This window comes from Balaenoptera ricei, chromosome 19, assembly GCF_028023285.1.
Source record: "Balaenoptera ricei isolate mBalRic1 chromosome 19, mBalRic1.hap2, whole genome shotgun sequence".
Classification (NCBI taxonomy): domain Eukaryota; kingdom Metazoa; phylum Chordata; class Mammalia; order Artiodactyla; family Balaenopteridae; genus Balaenoptera; species Balaenoptera ricei.
This window is the reverse complement of record NC_082657.1, coordinates 17,468,484-17,488,224: the sequence shown is the minus strand read 5'-3', so window position 1 is coordinate 17,488,224 and position 19,741 is coordinate 17,468,484. Positions and strand designations below refer to the sequence as shown.

General features: G+C 46.9%; 1 long non-coding RNA gene and 1 pseudogene across 1 annotated transcript; both read left to right on the top strand.

The window, feature by feature from the left end:
• LOC132353090 (beclin-1-like) overlaps nt 1-5,945 on the top strand; it is a 34,951-nt pseudogene extending 29,006 nt beyond the window's left edge.
• Nucleotides 5,946-10,923: 4,978 nt separating this feature from the next.
• LOC132353737 (uncharacterized) lies at nt 10,924-18,358 on the top strand. Its single transcript, XR_009499079.1, has 4 exons — nt 10,924-10,973; nt 12,605-12,643; nt 14,673-14,799; nt 14,928-18,358. It is a non-coding gene; the product is annotated as an uncharacterized LOC132353737 (long non-coding RNA).
• Nucleotides 18,359-19,741: the final 1,383 nt, after the last annotated feature.

The following is a 19,741-nucleotide window of genomic DNA, read 5'->3' as shown; positions in this document are numbered from 1 at the left end:
ATCATGTACTCATCTTCCTCCACCTGGTGGGGCTTTAGTATCTGCAGAACAGCTCAAAGGATATGGTTCTGAATATTATCTATAGCCCCTGAGGAGTAACTTGAGGACTAGACTTTGTTTAATGACTAAACGATTATTTTGTCTTGTGTAGAGGCTTAGAGTTTAAAGTATAACTAAGTTCTAAGGCCATGGGGGTGGTTACAACAGCACCTCCATCTACACAGGAATATTTTCCCCAACCTGCTTCTTCTCTTGAGTGTCTCTGTACTGTTCCCCCCATCACCTCTCCAGAGCTCTGACTTCAGGAAAAGCCAAGCCCCTTCTAGGCCCACAGTCCCTGGGCCATTCGCACAACCAGTCCCGCACCCCCGCTGCCTCTGTGAACTTATCCCTGCCTTTCTTTCCTCCCTCAGTGACCTCCTTTCTGCTTCTTAACCAGCCCGAGTATGCTCCTGTAGCAGGGCTTTTGCATGTGCTGCCCTCCCTGCCCGGAATGCTCTTCCTCCCAGTGGCTGCATGCTTCGTTGCCTCATTTCTCAGGTCTGTTCAAATATCACACATCAGAGAAATTTCTCCATACTCTTTTTTTTAAAAAATACGTTTATTTATTTATTTATTTATTTTTGGTTGCGTTGGGTCTTTGTTGCCGTGCGCGGGCCTTCTCTAGTTGAGGTGAGCGGGGTCTACTCTTCATTGCGGAGCACGGGCTCTAGGCACGCAGGGTCAGTAGTTGTGGCTCGTGGGCTCTAGAGCACAGGCTCAGTAGTTGTGGCGCATGGGCTTAGTTGCTCCGTGGCATGTAGGATCTTCCCAGACCAGGGCTCAAACCCATGTCCCCTGCATTGGCAGGTGGATTCTTAACCACTGCGCCACCAGGGAAGTTCTCCCCATACTCTTGACCCCTTACATCAAAGGCGCTGGCCCCCTCCTTCCCCCCATGGCACTCTCTTTTTTCCCCCTGCTTCATCTTCCTCCATAGCACTTTTGCCATTGGTTGATTGTCTTTCACTCCCTCTTAGATGCATAAAGAGCTGCAGGAGAGCGAGAGCTTTGCTGTGTGTGCTGCTGCCTCCCCAGGACTAGGACAGGGCCCAACACTCAGTGGGTGTTTCACAATGTTTGTTAGAATAATGGAAGGAATATTCCATTTCTCTGGAGTTGATAAACAAGAATATTTTTACTTCTATTTGCTGTAGATGTGCTTATGAATATTGCCTGGGATTAATTAAATTAGGTGAAGGTTTAAAATATTTTGATAAGTCAGAATTAAGTAACTTTTTGTTGGAGGCCCCTGGCTGGCCTTTTCTCTGAGTCACCTTTGGCAGAATAAGGTTTGCTGAAGCCCAGAGTTGAAGTTGGGACACAAGTTGTGTGACCACAATCAGAACCTTATGCCAGATAGGATTCACATCTGGTAACTGCTCTTGGCAAGGAGGCACCAAGTATTGAGCTCCGGCTGTCAGCTGGTCTCCGTGGAGCCCTCCCTTGCCATGGCTACTGATGCCTGGGGGCCATACCTCTGAAGGTCACCCCATGAGGGGCTCAGGTGGCTGCAGATGTGCCTCAGAGTTCCTGGGCAGGCACGTGAACACCATATGGCCCAGGCTGCACGTGCTTGCCCTTTGTCTGTGTGGGACAGGACTTCAGTGTGGTGGGACACCTGGGCACGGGTCACAAGCCTCCTGTCCTTCAGAAGACACTGCCCTCCATCCCCTCCCCAGCTCTGTGAGATGAGGACGCCAGTAGCTTGGAGTGCTGAGGTAACACAGGTTGCTGCTAAGAATCCAGCCCAGTGCCCTTCCGAGGATGCCACAAGACCATCTGAGACGTCCCTGGATGGTGGGGACATTTGGTGAGGTCAGGGCAAAGTGCTGAACAAGGTCAAGAGAGGAGTTGCAGCAGATGTAGCCCTTTCCTAATGCAAGCTTTTTTAAAATAAAATTTTAATTTGGGATAATTTTAGACTTATAGAAAAGTTGCAAAGATTTGTTGAAACTGAGAATCAACATTGGAACGTTACTGATAACTAAACCCTACACTTTATTTGGATGTCACCAGGTTGTCCACTAATGTCCTCTTTGGGTTCCAGGATCCAATATACAACCTACACACACTGCATTCATTGTCTTGTCTCCCCAGTCTTCTCTGCTCTGTGGAGTGACTCATTCTTTCCTTGTCTGTCATGGCCTTGGCAGTCTTGAGGAGGAGTGGCCAGGTATTGTAGAATGATCCCCAAGCTGAGTTTGTCTGCTGTTGTTCTCATAATGTAGACTGGGGTACAGACTTTGGGTTTTGAGAACACCACAGAGGTTAAGTGCCCTTCCCATCACCTTACATCAGGGTATATATGGCAGCAGTATGTCTTACAACTGGGTATATCAGCCTTGATTACTTGATTAATGTTGTGTTTGCCATGTTTCTGCACTGTTTTCCCCTTCCCCTACCGTTTTCTTTGGAAATGAGTTACTAAGTCTAGCCCACTCTCAGGGAGGTCAGGGCAGTAAGTTTCCCCTCCTGGAGGGGATAATCTACATATATGATTCGGGATGTTTCTGTAGGGAATGTTTGTCTCTTCTGCCCCATTTATTTATTTAATCATTTATTTATATCAGTATGGACTCACACATATTACTTTATACTTTAGGTTATCATCTAATATTCTGTTATTTATTTTGTTGGTCAAACTGTTTCCAATTTGGACATTGGAAGCTTTCTCAGGCTTCCTTCTGCTAGAGTTTTCAAGGACCATCTCATCTTGTTTGTACCAACAAACTGCTTTCCTAGAGTGGAAAGTTGAACTTGACTCTTGAGAGAGTTTTCAGCATGTGGAGGGGCACCTCTGGTGGACCCAGCACTCTGGGCCTTAGGACTCCCATCCACAGTGGCCTGTAAGGCTGTGGGCCTCAGAGTCTCTGATGCAGGAGTCAAACCCCACAAACCCACAGCTGTTTACTGATGCTTCTGGATAGGGTATGCAGTCCAAGCACCTCTTGGGACCAGGTGCACTGACGGAGGAGGGCGAGACAGCCAGGAGAGGGGGCAAGGCTGGAGCCGCTGGGAGTCAAGAGCGTGCCCAGGAACTTGCTCCCTTAAGGGTCTGAGAAAAGCTGGCAGCACGATCAAAAATGACAGAACTACCGGCCCCTAAGAAAACCCACGTGGCCACAAGTCCTGTGACTTCCCTGGTAGGGAGTGATTCAGAGCCCAAGGCTGGTGTCCGCCAGTCCTCGGGGCCCAGTCCAGAGACTGCAGCAGTTAAGATATTTAGGGGGCTTTGGTAAGGTCCAGCTCCTCATTCTTATCTCCAGGACTTAACCTTGGGGAAAAGGTAAGGATGCTGGATGACTCCCTGTAGTGGTGTAGACCTGTCCTTGACCCTCCTGTGCTTTCCTCTCCGCAGTTCGGGAGAGTACTGCCTTTGGAGCCCGGATAGACTGGGAGGAAGGATGACCAGGAAAACAGGTGATGGCTGGGGCTGGGACAACAGAGCATTTGGCTCAGAATGGAGTCCCTTAGAAATGTCAGCTCCAGCTGTTCTTTGGCAAAGATACCACCACGTCTTCTCCAGGAGCTCTGCTCTCAGAGTAGGAAGGGCTTCCCACACTAAACACCCGCGAGGGCTGAGGGAGCCACCTGCGCCAGGTGCCTGCCCACAGGCCTGTGGAGCTCCCGGGAGGGGTGTGGGCTGGGCTCAGGGAGCTAGTGGTTTATAAAGCAGCAGAAACCCTGTCCTGAGCAGAGCATCCCAGCGCTGACACGATGAAGGGAACACTGCTTGTGCTGGCCTTGCTGGTGACCAGAGAGCTGACCTTTGAGACGGGTGAGGGTAGGAAGGAGGGTACAGATGGTCTTCCTGACCCTTGCCCCATGCCATCTCACTGCATCCTTCCATAGTCATCTCCAGGCAGCTTCTAGGGACAGATTTAGAGGGCAGCTGGCAGATCAGTGCCCAGGAGTCCTGCAGAAACCCCCTGAGGCTTTCAGTCTTTGAATGCAGGGGGAGGTCATTAGCTGTGCACACTGTGAGGGATAGTTAGTTGGGGGTAGTGGTGCTTATTGGAAGGGAAGAAGCAGGCAGGCTGGTATGCCTGGGGGCAGTGGTCAAGGGCAGAGGGGTCTCCAGTCCTAGCCCCTCTAGCTGCTCCCTTCTGCTGGGAGTGCCTCATAGAGAATGTTTTCTGTCTGGGATATAACAGTCCTGGGAGAGGGTGGATCTCAGTGGGAGGTGAGTCTGGAAGCATTGGATATGTGAGTTACTATCAAGTGGTGGGGAAACGGGAACCTCCTACCCTGGTGATTCCTTTGATGAAGTGTTTTCTGTCTGTGCTTTCAGTGGAAGCTTGCCCTATATTTTACGGAGTGGTTAGCACCGTGGTCCTCGGAAAGCAGGACACTGTTGGACCTAGCCCTCGAAACAGTCGGCACTACTGAACGGGAAAAAGCAGCCATAGAAAAAAATCCAGGATTGCTACAATGAGTTGGGATTTCTGGACAAGCTCAAGCCTCTGAAACTCATGGTAATTTACTCTCCCCATCCGCCACCCTGACAACCACATGCAGCATATTGCAATATGCCACGTGGTAATAGACCGTGCAGTCATGGGTTATGTGAGAGACAAGAGCTATAAACAATGAAACGCATAAACCTTTGCTCCACCCTACGGCACATATGATATGCAACCACAGGCCACCTGCACACCCAGCCTCTTCTGCTACCGAATATGTCCATAGCATGCCAATTAGCTCCCACACAACAGCGGACTAATATCAATGCAACACACCAAGTGTGTTGACTTGTGATTTTTTTCTAGGTGAGGGGAATTAGCATTGGAGGAGCAGAATTTTAATCTTTGTCAGGAAAGGAAGAATTCAGCTCACACGCACTAGGAGTCCTGTCAGAGCTCTTTTAGGAATATTGAAAATGACCCCCTGCCTTTAGACTCTTTTCCCAGGAAGGGACTCCCTTGGCTTTGTAAGGTTTCTGGCTTGTGGCCACTTCACTTCCTCTTGTGCCCACTTTGATGGCTATTCCTCTGGCTCAGAGCCCCACTTCCACCGACATTGTCTCAGTGCCTACAGGCCAGAATTCCACTCAGGTGTTTTGGGGTCTGAGGCTCCTGAGGCAGCTTCTAGCTTCATGCAGCTGCTCAGCTGCGCTAGTAATGTATCTCCTGAGGAAAGATCTTTCTTTCGTTGTTGTTCTTGTCATACCTCATACTACCAGATAGGTAGTCTGCCTTTTACCCTATTTTCCTCAAAGTGTTGGTACTGCATAGCGAGACGTTTTCCCATAAAGCAGAGTTTCTTGCACTAATATAAGCACACAGGGCACATGGGGTTGTTTACAACACCTGCATGCACCTGCATGACAGAAGGGGCTCAGGTGCAGGAGATGTGGCACAAACCCAGCCTCCGCTACCTTGCTCCTCCCTCAGGACCAGCCCCTGCTACGCCCTGCAGAACCCTTGTCATCTCCTCCCCTGCCTGGCATGGCTCGTTGCTCTGTCTCCATCCTGACGCCTGTGCACAGGTGATTAGGGAGCCATCCTCCTCCTGGCCTGCCTGATGGCAGCCCCCTCTCCACTGGTGGGTCTGTGGGCCAGAGGTTCTTGCTGGGGATGCAGCTGAATCACTGCGGGTGAGGTGTGAGGTGATCCTGGGGAGACAGGGTCGCCCTGCTGTGGGCTCAGGTCCTGTCCCTCCTCATCCTACTCCCTCCCAGGGTTCCATCCTCCTCAGCGACGAATGTGTTAACTATACAGTGTCCACGGCGATGGATGATATTCTAGGAGACATTTGTAAACTGCTCCCTTTGGGGAGATAATCTTTGCGAGTGATGCCTGGTCTACGCTTGGTCTTCCTGCCCTGTTCTCCTTATCAGCTGCAGCTAGAATCCAACACCTGTCCCCACCTGACTCCGATAAAATAACTGCCGCTTCGCTCAGTGTGCCCATCGTCTGTGTGCTGTGCGGGGAGGATGTGAGGCCCAGCAGGAGATCTTGGGAGATGGTGAGAAGTGACACATGTGGTCATTGAGAGCATGGGGACCGGAGTCAGAACCAGGGTAAGCCTAGGCTCTGTCCTTGGCAAGCTGTGGCACCATGGGCAAGTTTGCTGTAACTTTCTCAGGCCATTCTCTCATCTGCGAAATGGGGATTGTGTGTGAAGATTAAGCAAAATAACACATATCTAACCCCCGACTTCACCAGCCTGGAAAGATAAAAGTGTTGTCCGGGGCCACAGATAGCATATCTCCCACTCTGGCCTTTATCACAGTTGCAGAGTCTCTAGCCCTTTAAATGTCCCTCCGGTTATTGGAGGGCGACTCAGGAGATGACCTGAGTAGGCTCATCACAAGTCCCCTCTTTTTCCCAGTGGCATTTGCCATTTTCTACTTCTTAGGTGGATGTCTTCTGAGGATCCTGACCTTTCTTCAGGGACACTTAGTACCACTGCTGTCCTTGGGTTCTGCCACTGGGACCAGGACCCCCATGAAGTCTTGGCCCAGGAGGAGGGGAGTGGATGGAAGAAGCTAACCCAGAGGCAGTGTTGTTGTCATGGAAAGAGCTCAGGCTCTGAAGTCTTAATTGCAGGATGTGCCGCATGGGGCACGTGTCCCGAACCCTCCGAGCCTACTTCTAAAAGCATGAAATGAGTAATTGCGTTACCAGTAGGAGACTTGTGAAGCTACAAAGAAGGGACTAGGTTTCACCTCTCTCTCCTAGGGTCTAGGGCAATGTCAGCTACAGTGAGCATGGCCCACAAAAAGAGTGGCATAACTGGTAAAATCTCTCTACTGTCTGGCCAGGTGAGCAAAATAAGGTCACATGCCAGGAGCTGAACTTGGGACTTGGGGCTAAGAGGCCAGGGCCTTGAGTCCTGGCTCTTCTTTGACCTGAAGGCTGAACTTAAGCATTTAAATTCACCCGTTTGTCCATTCTACACCTTGATTTTACATCTGCCAAGTGCTGGATGCTCTGCTAGGCTTAGTATTAAGTGTTCAGGTCATCCTAAAAAGATGTAAAATTTTGTTGAAAAGTACAAAATAAAATTTGAACAGATAAAGAGCTAAATCATATCCTTGTATGAGATGAATTGACATTTTAGAAATGTCATCTGTTCCCAAACCCATCTAAATTAATCTTTGTTCGAATGAAGATTGACTTAATATTTGCCCCCCAAAATAAATGCTTGAAGTCAACCAAGGAAATTTTGAAAAGCAGGAACTGTAAAGAGGATTGTTTTCACTGGGTACTGCAACAGAAGTATAAGTCTCCAGCTAATAAATACTCTAGCTTTAGTGGAGGAATATTTAGGTGGTCATTGTGACAGAAGAGAAAACACATGGATAGAGTCAAAGATAGTTTAAGATATAATAATAACAATTTATTGAATCATGAAGAAAGAATGGATTTTTAAAAAATGGCATTGAGGGGCTTCCCTGGTGGTGCAGTGGTTGAGAATCTGCCTGCTAATGCAGGGGACACGGGTTCGAGCCCTGGTCTGGGAAGATCCCACATGCTGCGGAGCAACTAGGCCTGTGAGCCACAACTACTGAGCCTGTGCGTCTGGAGCCTGTGCTCCACAACAAGAGAGGCCGCGATAATGAGAGGCCCGCGCACCGCGATGAAGAGTGGCCCCCGCTTGCCGCAACTAGAGAAAGCCCTCGCACAGAGACGAAGACCCAACACAGCCATAAATAAATAAATAAATAAATAAACCCAAAGTTTAAAAAAAAAAAAGATGTAACACTCAAGATTTCAGCTTTAAAAAAAAAAAAAAATGGCATTGAGAAAAATGGCCAAAGATTAAAACAATCGAGATGGATCTACCAAGCCTTTTCCTATGGATTTATGTGGATTAACGATTTAATTAACATTGCTCCAATAGTTAATTATTCGTCAGTCACAACTGGTTTCTCTGTCTCTCTGTCTCTCTGTTTCTTTCAGTATGACATTCATGATATCATAAATACTTTGTCTCCTAGGGCAGAATATACAATGGAGAAAAGACAAACTCTTCAGCAAGTGGTGTTGGGAAAGTTGCACAGCCACATGTAAATCAGTGAATTTAGAACACATGCTCACACCATACCCAAAAATAAACTTAAAATGGCTTAAAGACTTAAACATAAGACATGACACCATAAAACTCCTAGACGAGAACATAGGCAAAACATCCTCTGACATAAATCGTACCAATGTTTTCTTAGGTCAGTCTCACTAGGCTATAGAAATAAAAGCAAAAATAAACAAATGGGACCTAATCAAACTTAAAAGCTTTTCCACAGCAAAGGAAACCATAAACAAAATGTAAAGACAACCCACAGCATTGACATATATACACTACCAAATGTAAAATAGACAGCTAGTGGGAAGCAGCCGCATAGCACAGGGAGATCAGCTTGGTGCTTTGTGACCACCTAGAGGGGTGGGATAGGGAGGGTGGGAGGGAGATGCAAGAGGGAGGAGATATGGGGATGTATGTGTATATATAGCTGATTCACTTTGTTATAAAGCAGAAACTAATATACCATTGTAAAGCAATTATACTCCAATAAAGATGTTAAAAAAAAAATAAAGACAATCCATAGGCTGGGAGAAAATACTTGCAAACAATGCGACCAACAATGGCTTAATTTCCAAAACATACAAACAGCTCTTACAACGCAATAACAAAAAACCAAACAGCCCAATCAAAAAATGGGCAGAAGACTTAAATAGACATCTCTCCAAAGATAACATACAGATGGCCAATAGGCACATGTAAAGATGCTCAACATTGCTAATTATTAAAGAAATGCAAGTCAAAACCACAATGAGGTACCACCTCACACTGGTCAAAATGGCTATCATTAAAAAGTCTACAAATAACAAATGCTGGAAAGGGTGTGGAGAAAAGGGAACCCTCCTACACTGTTGGTGGAAATGTAAATTGGTGCAGCCACTATGGAAAACGTTATGGAGGTTCCTCAAAAAACTAAAAATAGAATTACCATATGATCTAACAATTCCACTCCTGGGCATATATCTGGACAAAACTATAATTCGAAAGTGTTCATAGCAGCACCATTTACAATAGCCAAGACATGGAAGCAACCTAAGTGTCCATCGACAGATGAATGGATAAAGTAGAAGTAGTATATATATATATATATATATGTATATATATATATATATATATATATATATATATATACACACAACAGACTACCACTCAGCCATTAAAAAGAATGAAATAATGCCATTTGCAGCAACATGGATGGAACTAGAGATTATCATGCTAAGTGAAGTAAGTCAGAAAGACAAAGACAAATACCATATGATACCATTTATTTTATTTTATTTATCAATTTTTAGAATTTATTATTTATTTATTTATTTATTTTTGGCTGCATTGGGTCTCTGTTGCTGCCCGTGGACTTTCTCTAGTTGCGGTGAGTGGGGGCTACTCTTCGTTGTGGTGCACAGGCTTCTTATTGCAGTGGCTTCTCCTGTTGTGGAGCATGGTCTCTAGGCATGTGGGCTTCAGTAGTTGTGGCACGTGGGCTCAGTAGTTGTAGCGCACGGGCTTAGTTGCTCCACAGCATGTGGGATCTTCCTGGACCAGGGATCAAATCCATGTCCCCTGCATTGGCAGGCGGATTCTTAACTACTGTGCCACCAGGGAAGTCCTATTTATATATGGAGTCTTAAATATGACACAAATGAACTTATTCACAAAACAGAAATAGACTCAGAAGCATAGAGAACAGACCTGTGGTTGCCAAGGGGCAGGGGTGAGGGAGGAATCAATTTGGAGTTTGGGATTGGCAGATGCAAACTATTATATATAGACTGGATAAACAACAGGGTCCTACTGTATAGCACAGGGAACTATATTCGACATCCTGTAATAGCCATAGTGGAAAAGAATATGAAAAAGAATATATATATATACACACACATATATATACACACACACATATATATATATAAACTGAATCACTTTGCTGTACCAGAAACTAACACAACATTGTAAATCAACTACACTTCAATAAAAATAAATTAAAAACAAATAAACAAACCAAAAAACAAAACCTTTGTCTCCTAATCAGATGCTTGGAGATGGTCTTAGGACACTAGTGCAATTTTCCCAGGTTGCCGCCTCCTGAATAAAGCAATTTTTCCTTTTCCAGCAACTCTTATCTCTCCAGTATCGACCTTTCCAACAGTGAGCAGCTGAATTTGGGTAGGGTACTGGCTTCCTCCAGTTACACTCCTGGGTTGAACACAGTCACTGACTACATAGACAGGGATGTTTACTGTGGGAACGGCAGCAGAGCTCCATACTTGACCACCTGCTCAGTCACCCAACATCCCTCCCCCATTTTCCCCAATATGACCCTGTCTAGAGTTTTTCTCTCTTGTCACTGCCCAAATATACTGTAGCCCATAAAATCGACTTCAGCCCACATGTATTTGAAGAGAAATAAGATAGTATTTATTAGCTTACAGATAATAGGTGGATGCACTGCATATGGAAATGACAAGCTTTAGTGTGTCTTTTGATTTTGTAGCTTTGTGAAGCATAATACAATGTCTCTAATTATTTCTGTGATCGGTTGCAGAGTACACACCACGGGAATCTTTGTGCGTCCCTTTGAGAGGAGCGAGACCCCATCTCTTTATGGGAACTTCGGGGCACCACTTCCGAGAGCCAATTGCTGGGCATCTTGGCCTTTGCCGAGAGGTCTGGAGAGGGCGCCCCTAGCCAGCGTTCGCGTCTGGGTGAAAACTACATTACCCAGATGTCTCTGCGCTGCGCGTCTGCGGCGCTGGGCCAATGAAGGAGAGCGTCCGAGGAGAAGGACGCTCTCATACTTTGCGAAACCTGTCAAGGAGGGACTTCCGGCGTTCTCCCGGCGGCGGTCATTTTGGTGACCAGGGGTCGGCCTGCTTGATCCGGTTCTGGAGCTCTTGGTCCGGCCCGAGGTAAAGTGAGCGGGAAGGGGCGAGAGAAGACGTTGTCTGCAGCTCATAGAGGCGGGTCTGTGGCTCGGAGAGGGCGCCGCCTGGGGTGACTCCGCCCGGGGGGTGGGGTAGGGGCTTGGCTGAGCCCGCGGCGCCCGGGCTTCGTCGCCCGACTCTCCCGGCTTCGCTCAGCCACCGGCTCTCTGGCGGCTGTGCTGAGGGACCCAGCAGAGGTTGATGCTCTGTGCCGCAGGCCTTCACCTGCCCAGACCCCTACCTCCGAATCCTAAAGCTTCGAATGAGGGGTGCCTGCTCAGGTCACTTCAGGTTGTCCCCTTTAAGACAGTGGAGCGTTCCTGGGTGGATTCCCCATTTCTGACACCCAGTGTAATGAGTAGAGGACTTTTACATGCAGAGGGACCAACATGTGCAGAGCCATGGAGGTGCGATTGAGGAGCATTCGGGAAACCTGGGGCGAGTCTCCTTATGGAAACATTGTGAGCGGATGAGCCCTATGTGGAATGGTAGTTGCCCGAGCAGCTGGGCCTGCATTCTGAAGACGCTGGTTAGCCACGGAGAGTTGTGAGCAGATAGACTAGATTTGAGCTAGAATTCTAAAAGTTTCCTAAAGGATGCTGAGAGATAAAGCTGCGTGCGGGGTAGAGGGTAGGGGTGGGCAGTTGAGGACAAGTGGATATAGGGTGACGTTGTGGAGGCTACTGCAAACAGACCAGAATTACCATGGAGGCTGGACCGGAGAGGTGGCTGTAGAGTGGGGAGAAGTGATCCAATTATGAGAAGTTGTTTTTTTTTTTTTTTTTTTTTTTTTTAAATTTATTTTGGCTGCTCTGGGTCTTAGTTACGGCGCACAGGATCTTTGTTGTAGCATGTGGGCTCTTAGTTGTGACATGTTGGCGGGATCTAGTTCCCCGACCAGGGATGGAACCCAGGCCCCCTGCATTGGGAGTGCAGAGTCTTAACCACTGGGTCACCAGGGAAATCCCTATGAGAAGATTTTAAAGGATAGAAAAACTAGCATTCACTCAGCCCTCTTTCCCCATTTTAACTAGGTGTTTATGAAACAACCACTCATTTCAACACTGAGAGATCAGTATTCTAAATGTGTAGGTATAGGTAGGCATTTCAATTCAACACTGAAATGTATGAATTTAACAAGTTTATGCAAACACTTAACATTTGGTTCACACCTTAATATACCATAAAGCAGTATATTAAGACACTAAAAAGTCTTAAATATTACATTTTCTCAAATACTCTAAAGGTAAATATAACACACATCTAAAATTTCAAAAGCCATTAAATCATTTGCACTGAAAACATTGACAAAAGCCTTAATTCTGTGGATGGTAGTTATAGCTCATATTTAACACTTGACATACACTAAGGCATACGATACCAACATCAGCCCCATGAGGTTGGTACCATTTTTATGCCCATTTTACAGATAAAAACACTGAGGCACAGGAAGATTGAGTCCTAGTTTAAGGTTACACAGCTAGTAAGAGGCAGCACCAAGGACTGAAGCCCAGAAGTTAAAGTCACGTCATCTTGCTTCAGGGTAGGCATAGGAGGTTGGATCAGCCCTTGAGACCCCACCATGGATGCCCTTCCTTCATAGTCTCTTCCCACAGGTTTCCATGGCTTCAGAAGCACTTATGAGCATTGCACAGGTGAGTAAAGATTGTCTCAGGCCGTCACTCTCCCCATCTCCCACTCATGGTCTCCAGGATGTGTCCTGGACCCCCTGCTGCCACTCTACTGTTGTCATTGGTTCTGAGGCCTCTCCTCAGACTCAAGACCCTGAATCCAGGCCAGGGGTTATATGGAGGGGTCCCTGGTTTCTGGCCACTAATAGTCTGTCCTGTAGAAGGTATTAAATGTATGGGAATCACCATGTGCAAATGCTTAGAGGTGAGACTGAGTGGCAACCGCAGTTCTCCATTACGTCTTACGGGATCAGAGAGCCGGGGTGCAGGAGTCAGGCCTGAAATGGCAGGCTGAGGAACTGTGCCTCTATTCTGGGGACACTGGGAGCCATGGAAGTTTTGGAATAGAAGAGGGTCTGAATCAGGTCTAAACAGACTTTCTCTGGTCGCAGAGTGGAGAGCAGACAGTAGGACTGAGGGAGGCTTCTGCAGTACTCCAGATGAGTGTGGTGACAGCTGGACCAGGTTGGTGGCTGGATCAGGGTAGTGGCTGTGGATGGGGGTTTGTGGATTTGTTTTTAAAGTAGGTCCAACAAAACTTTCTGACTAGAGAGGGGAGTTGTCTAAGTTTTGGCCTTTGCAGCTGGAAGGAAGGAGATGCCATTAACTGGAATGGGGAAATCACTTGTAGGCATAATTTTCAAGAGGGAATATTAGGAGTTAGATTTTGGCCATGTTGAGTCTGAGATGCAGAGATCCCCCCCCTCAGGTGGAGGCTTTGAGTGGACAGCTGGACATAGGTCTGGATTTCAGGGGAAGGATTCAGGTTGGAGACACCACAAGCTGGTGGCCTGTGTGTGGACTGGGGTGGAGCTGTGAGTCATTTAGGAGGGGGAGTCTTCAGATCATGGTGACAGTGTTGTTAGGGGACAAGGAAGAGGAGGGCCAGATTGGAGGACTGGGCCTCTCTCTTGAGCACGTGAATGGGGCTGGTGCACATCACAAAGGCAGATGAGGGAGAGTAGCGGCCGTGTGGGAGGAGGTGGGTATGGGGGAGAGGTGGGTCTGTAGGGGACCAAGGCTTCCAAGGGGGAGTGCACATGAGGTGGATGTAGAGCATAGCAGTAATGGAGGTGAGATGGCAGTGAGGCCAAGGGCTACTCCCCCCTCTAAAAGCACGCTAGAGTTTTGTGGTGACCTTTGGTGAGGCCTGCAGGGTTTCGCTCAGGCTGGCAGATAAGCTCAGGGGCAAATGGGTCAGCTGGGAGAGTAGCTAGGCCTGGGCTGGGGGATGGGAGGTTCTGGGTTTTGAATGAGGCTTGAATGGAAAGAGGAAGGCTGAGACTGGTGAAGGGACAGCATGTGTAACACAGCAGTAAAGAGAACTTAAAAGTATGTGGCACCTGCATGTGGTTCTAGGTGGCTGAAGCTGAAGCAAGGGAAGGGCATGGTGGAGAGGCCTTTAAAGCAGGGCTAGGGGCTTCCCCTGCCAGTGTGGGCCATCAGGGCTCTGGGGCAGGATGGATCGTAACTGCGTTTGGCAAGCACTCTCCAGATGCCTTGTGCAGAGTGGCATGTGGGGAGGCCAGGGAGATGCCTTTGGTGTGGGCTGAGGTGGAGGAGGTAGCAGTGGTGGTGGGGGGTTGGAAATGTGGGGGAGGCGTTGTCAATGGAGTGGTGTAATCAGTGGAGAGAGCGAGAACTGAAGGTCCCAGGGGCTTGCTCCCAGCAGCTTAAAGGAAGAAAACTGAGCCCATGTCTGGTGTATCTGGGAACCCTTGGGGAACTTGCTGGCAAGAGTGGAGGTGGAGACTTTCATGCCATGCCCAGTGCTTGGATGGCATTTATTTATTTGCCCACATGCCTATCGTGGATGTGGGATGGCACATTGATCAATAGGAAAGAGGAGAATGCTGGCACCAGTGACATCTGGGCCTTGTATATCCTGAGTTTTGGAGCTGGAGAGGAGTGGGGGCAGGGAGTGGATGTTTGGGGGACTGAGGGTCCTGGTGAGAGAGGCTGCTCAAGGACGTTGCCTTCCCCATCGTGGTAGGGCACTGTAACCTTTGAGGATGTGGCTGTGGACTTGTCTCAGGAGGAGTGGGAGCTTCTTGATGGGACTCAGAGACTCCTGTACCATGATGTGATGTTGGAGAATTTTGCACTTGTAACCTCACTGGGTAAGTCCTTCACACTCAACTGAGTGTCTTTGACTGGGTTCTTTCCTTCCTTGTTTCTCCAGGGGCCACTCTTTCCTTCACACAGCCAGACTGTGGACATTGCTCCCTTCCTGTGTTTTCTTTCATAGGTGCTGTGGGTGCCAGGCTTGGCTGAGTGTACTTTCCCATCCTCTCCCAAGCAACCCTTCAGCATCCCTGAAGCCTTTCAGGGAAGGATATGGGAGTAGGAAGTCTGCAATGAAACCAGTGGATCCCAAAGACTTGGTCACCCTGGCAGAGTGACTGTCCAGATATATTGCAACTCTCTGCCCCAGTTCTGCCCCCTTCCCTCCAGCTGGCATTTTCTCATGCCTGACTGTGCCAGGAATTGCAGGCACCAACATGGTCATTACTTGTGGGGACCACTGGGCTATTCCTATAAGATACTCCTCCAAGGTTCTTTCTGTAACATTAGTTTTTTTTTCCTGTGGTTATGGGGTGGGTTGCTCTGCACCAGTGCTGTCTACTCACCTGCCTTGTCTTTCACTTAGGACTTGCGTCTTCCAAGTTCCATGTTGTTGCCCACCTGGAGTTGCAGGGAGAGATGTGGGTGCCTGACGGGGCAGGCCTGACTCCAGCCATAGCAAGAGGGCCCTGGAAGGGGACTGGCCTTGGGAGGTGGGACCTGAGGGATGGCTCCATGTCAGGGCTGGGTTCACATCATACCAGGAACCTCTCTAGTGCCCATTGTTGTTTTCATGCCAAGGTCAGGGGCCATAATTTACTTCTATCTTTTAATCTCCATTCTTGACAATTTGCCCCTTTATCATTTCTATTCTGACTTCTGGCCAGGGCTAATCCATGCCTGTCTGGCCTTCAGGTCTCCCCTGTTCCTCTCCACTGCTCCCTCGGAAGGGCTCTCCAGCATTGAGCTACACATAATGTATTGGTGAGATGTACACATATTCTAAGCAGTACATGAACACCAGCTACTTGGTTGCAGTTGATTTCCCCTTTTGCTCAGTGCTCATGTCACTAGCAGACAAGCCCCTGCTGAAAGCCATTTGCAGAGAAGTGAGTTGGGAGACCCAGCTTCTCCTTCCTGTACTGCATCCCACCTGTTTCCTTGCCCATAGTAGACCTCCCCATTGTATGATCTTGCCAGGCTCAGAACTGCACAGCAGACCCTTTCTTACATCACTTCAGCCCCTTTGTCCTCCCAACAGTCCTATGTACTAATTCCTGGGTTTGTAAGAAGTACATTTGTGATAGGGCTGCCCCCTCCCACCAGAGGCTGCATGCTTTCAGATTGTTGGTTTTGAATGAAGGATGAGGAGGCACTTTCTCAAGGCGTGTTACAACTCAGGACTCCCAAGGCAGGTCCAACCACCCAGAAGGCCTACCCTTGTGCGATGTGTGGCCCAGTCTTGAAAGACATTTTGTACCTGGCTGAGCAGCAGGGAATATACCCCAGGCAGAAACTGCACATATGTGCAGCATGTGTGAAACAACTCTGGTATAAGCATTCACCAGCAACAGGAGCAGCACAGTGGAGAGAAACACCTCAGAAGGGTTGAGGACTGGCTTTTGTTTGTTAAGAATTGCAGAGTCCACATGTCAGAGAATCCCTTTATGTATGGGGATGGTAGGAAGGACCTCCTGCCCAGCTTGGGTCTTCTCCAGCACCAGACCACTCACAGCAAGGGGAATTCACCTAGAAGCACTGAATGCAGGGATACTTTTCACAATGGAGAAGGGCATTATAGGTGAATGTGGGAAAGCCTTTAGCCACAAAAATAGGCTCGTTGAACACCAAAGAGTTAACTCTGGAGAAAGACCTTATCAGTGCATTGAATGTGGAAAATTCTTTAGGCACAACTCTAGACTTATGGTACACCATAGAGTTCACATGGGTGTAAGGCCTTATGGGCGCAGTGAATGTGGGAAAGCCTACAGCAGAAGTTCCCACCTTGTTTGGCACAAGAAAGTTCACACTGGAGAAAGGCCTTTATAAGTGCAGGGAATGTGGGAAAACCTACAGCAGAAGCACCCACCTTGTTTGGCATAAAAAAACACTGGAGAAAGGCCTTATGAATGCAGCAAATGTGGGAAAGCCTATAGCAGCAAACACACACTTGTTCAACACCAGAGACTATACACTGGAGAATGGCCTTATGAATGCAGTGAATGTGGGACATTCTTTAGCCACAAGTCCAGCCTCATTAAACATCAGAGAAGTCACATTGTAGAAAAAGCCTTAAGCTAATGGCCTTTCCTCATTTGTTACCAGAAAGTTCAAACTGGAGAAAGGCCTCTGCAGTGCAGGGTGTTTGCTCTCTCCTTGGTCAACGGGAATGACACCAGGGAGAAGTTCTGAGAGTAGTCTTTATAAAGTAGCCATCAACCAAAAGTTGTATCTCATACATCTGAACATCCACAGTGGGGAGATTTCGTATGAGTGCCGGTTATGTGGGAAGCTCTCAGGACCTGTATTGCAGTTTGGCCTGCTCAAGGCCCTTGCCTGAGTTAAATCACTGCCAGTACCTGTGGCAGAAGCCATCTCGCCTCTGCCTGCTGGCTAATGTGCATCAAGTTACCCAGTGTGCCCAGGGAAGGCAGACCTCTGTACCCACCCCTTCCCTGGAGGAAATCATGAGTGGTCTAAGGCCATTGGAGGCATAATTACATTCACACACTGGGTGTGATTAGAGTTGGGGGGAGCGAGCTAAAGAGGATGTACCCCATCTGTAGTGCTTCCAGAAATATTCTGCTCACTAAAGCTGTGAGGGATGAGCATGTATAGATATTCTCAGGACTTCTAGATTTACGTTTCTTCTATGGACAAGGTCACTGGCAGAGCAAATAATAAAGCTTTCTGGATTCCTGGGGCTACTTGGGCTGTTTACCTCAAAGCCACTGTTAGACAGGCAAGAAAATGGAGACTGAGAGAAGAGAGATATTGTATTCCAAGAATGTGACTTTTGTGACTCACAGTCTTTATTGCTTGCTATTCTTTCCTTCCATTGAAGTAGAGGTGTCCCACCAGAGGGTTGAGAATAGTTATGGTCAAGTCAATATGTTTGTCAAATATTCCAGTTTTTCAAGAGAAGCAGGAGATCCAGATTTTTTGAAAGCTCGATTGAGATATAATTGATGGGCAGTAAACTGTGTACATTTAAAGTGTAAAATGTGATGTTTTGTCATATGTATGGGCATATACATACATGATTTAATGATATTTAACAAATTCATCACTCTGCAAGTTACCTTATCTTCCTTTATAATCCCTCCTGTCCTCCCTCCCTAGCTCCCCATTCTCATGTCTTTCACTAAAAACTTCCAATTCTAGAATTTTGTATAAATGGAATAAATAACAAGATGTTTACTCTTTTTTGCCTTTTTTTCCTCCACACATCATAATTATTTTCAGATTTCTCCATGTTGCATGTATGGGTACTTTATTTGCTTCATTAGAGAGTAGTATTTACTTGTATGGATATATCACAATTTGTTTTTCTATTCATCTTTTAATGGACATTTGGATTGATACTAGTTTGGAGTTACTGCAAATAAAGCTGCTATGGACATTCATGTACTAGGCTTTCTCTTGGGTTTGTCAACTTAAAGAAAAACACAACATAAAGGTTGTGAGTTTAAGTTTTATTCAGGGTCTTACTGAGGACTATAGCCCAGGAGACAGCTCTGAGGAACTGCTCCAAAAGCGTAGGGGAGGAGCCAGTATATATATGAATTTTTTGGCTAGGAAATACGTGTAGTCAAGCATACATCTTGGTAAAAGATTACTGCTAATCACAAAGAACAGATATCTCAAGTTAATGATTTTAGTGCTTTTCTATGTACGAGACGATGCAAGAATCTGGGGTCACTAAAGTTCTTCCTGAGATATGCATCTAATTATCTAGGGGCCCATTTATCCAAAGCACAGAGTGACTCATCCTGTTTTTTCATCCTGAATTCCCCTCAAGGTACACTGTTGGTGGTGACTGCAGTGGGTTGTGGCTTAACCCCTGTGTAACTGGATGATGAGTGATGCTCTTTGTTCTTTTTTTTTTGTTCATGTTCCAATACTTAGGAGTAAAAGGCTTGAATGCCTTATTTGTGCCCACAGCATTTTAATTTATGCAGTGACTGAGTGCTAACACAGAGATGTTAATACCATTGAAAGAAGATTTTATTACATTTCCCAAGGGAAAGGGCACATAGGGCTACGTGGAGATCACCACTGTTGGTCAGGAGGCAGAAAAGAGTGAGGGGAAGGCAGAGGCCACAGCCTTTATTGGGGTTTTCGTGGGAGAAGCAAGGCAGAGTAAACAGCTTAGGATTGGCTAGTTTGAATAATGACAGCAGGTTTTGGACTAGAGAACTGGTCTCAGATTGTCTGGTACCTGGCCTTGTGTTGATTTAGGGCAGGGGAAATATTGGCTTTGTGTGTGACTTAGTTGGTGGTTGGGGCTATAATTTGGATCGGTTGGTTTGTGTATTAGAGACATACTTCTGGCTAAACTCTTTGCTGTCTCAAGAATGGGACAGTCCTGGGAGGGGTGGTCTCTCCAGCAAGCTTTTTAAGATATCAAAAAATACAGAAAATAAAGAACATGATAAATACACTGAGTCAAAGAGTAAGTGGATGTGTATCTCTTTATGAACTGACAAACTGTGTTCCAAGGTGGTTATACCATTTTACATTCCCACCTGCAGTGTATGAGAGTTTTATTTGCTCTATATTCTTACCAGCACTTGGTGTGGTCAGTGTTTTTAATTGTAGCCATTTTCCTTAGGTGTGTAGTGGTATTTCTCTGTGACTTTATTTTGTATTTCCCTAATGGCCAGTGTTTAGAATTTTTACATGCGCTTACTACCTACCATCCCTCTATTTTCTTTGGTTAAGTGTCTGTTCAGATTTTTTGCCTTTTAAAATCTTTTTCTGATATATTACTGATTT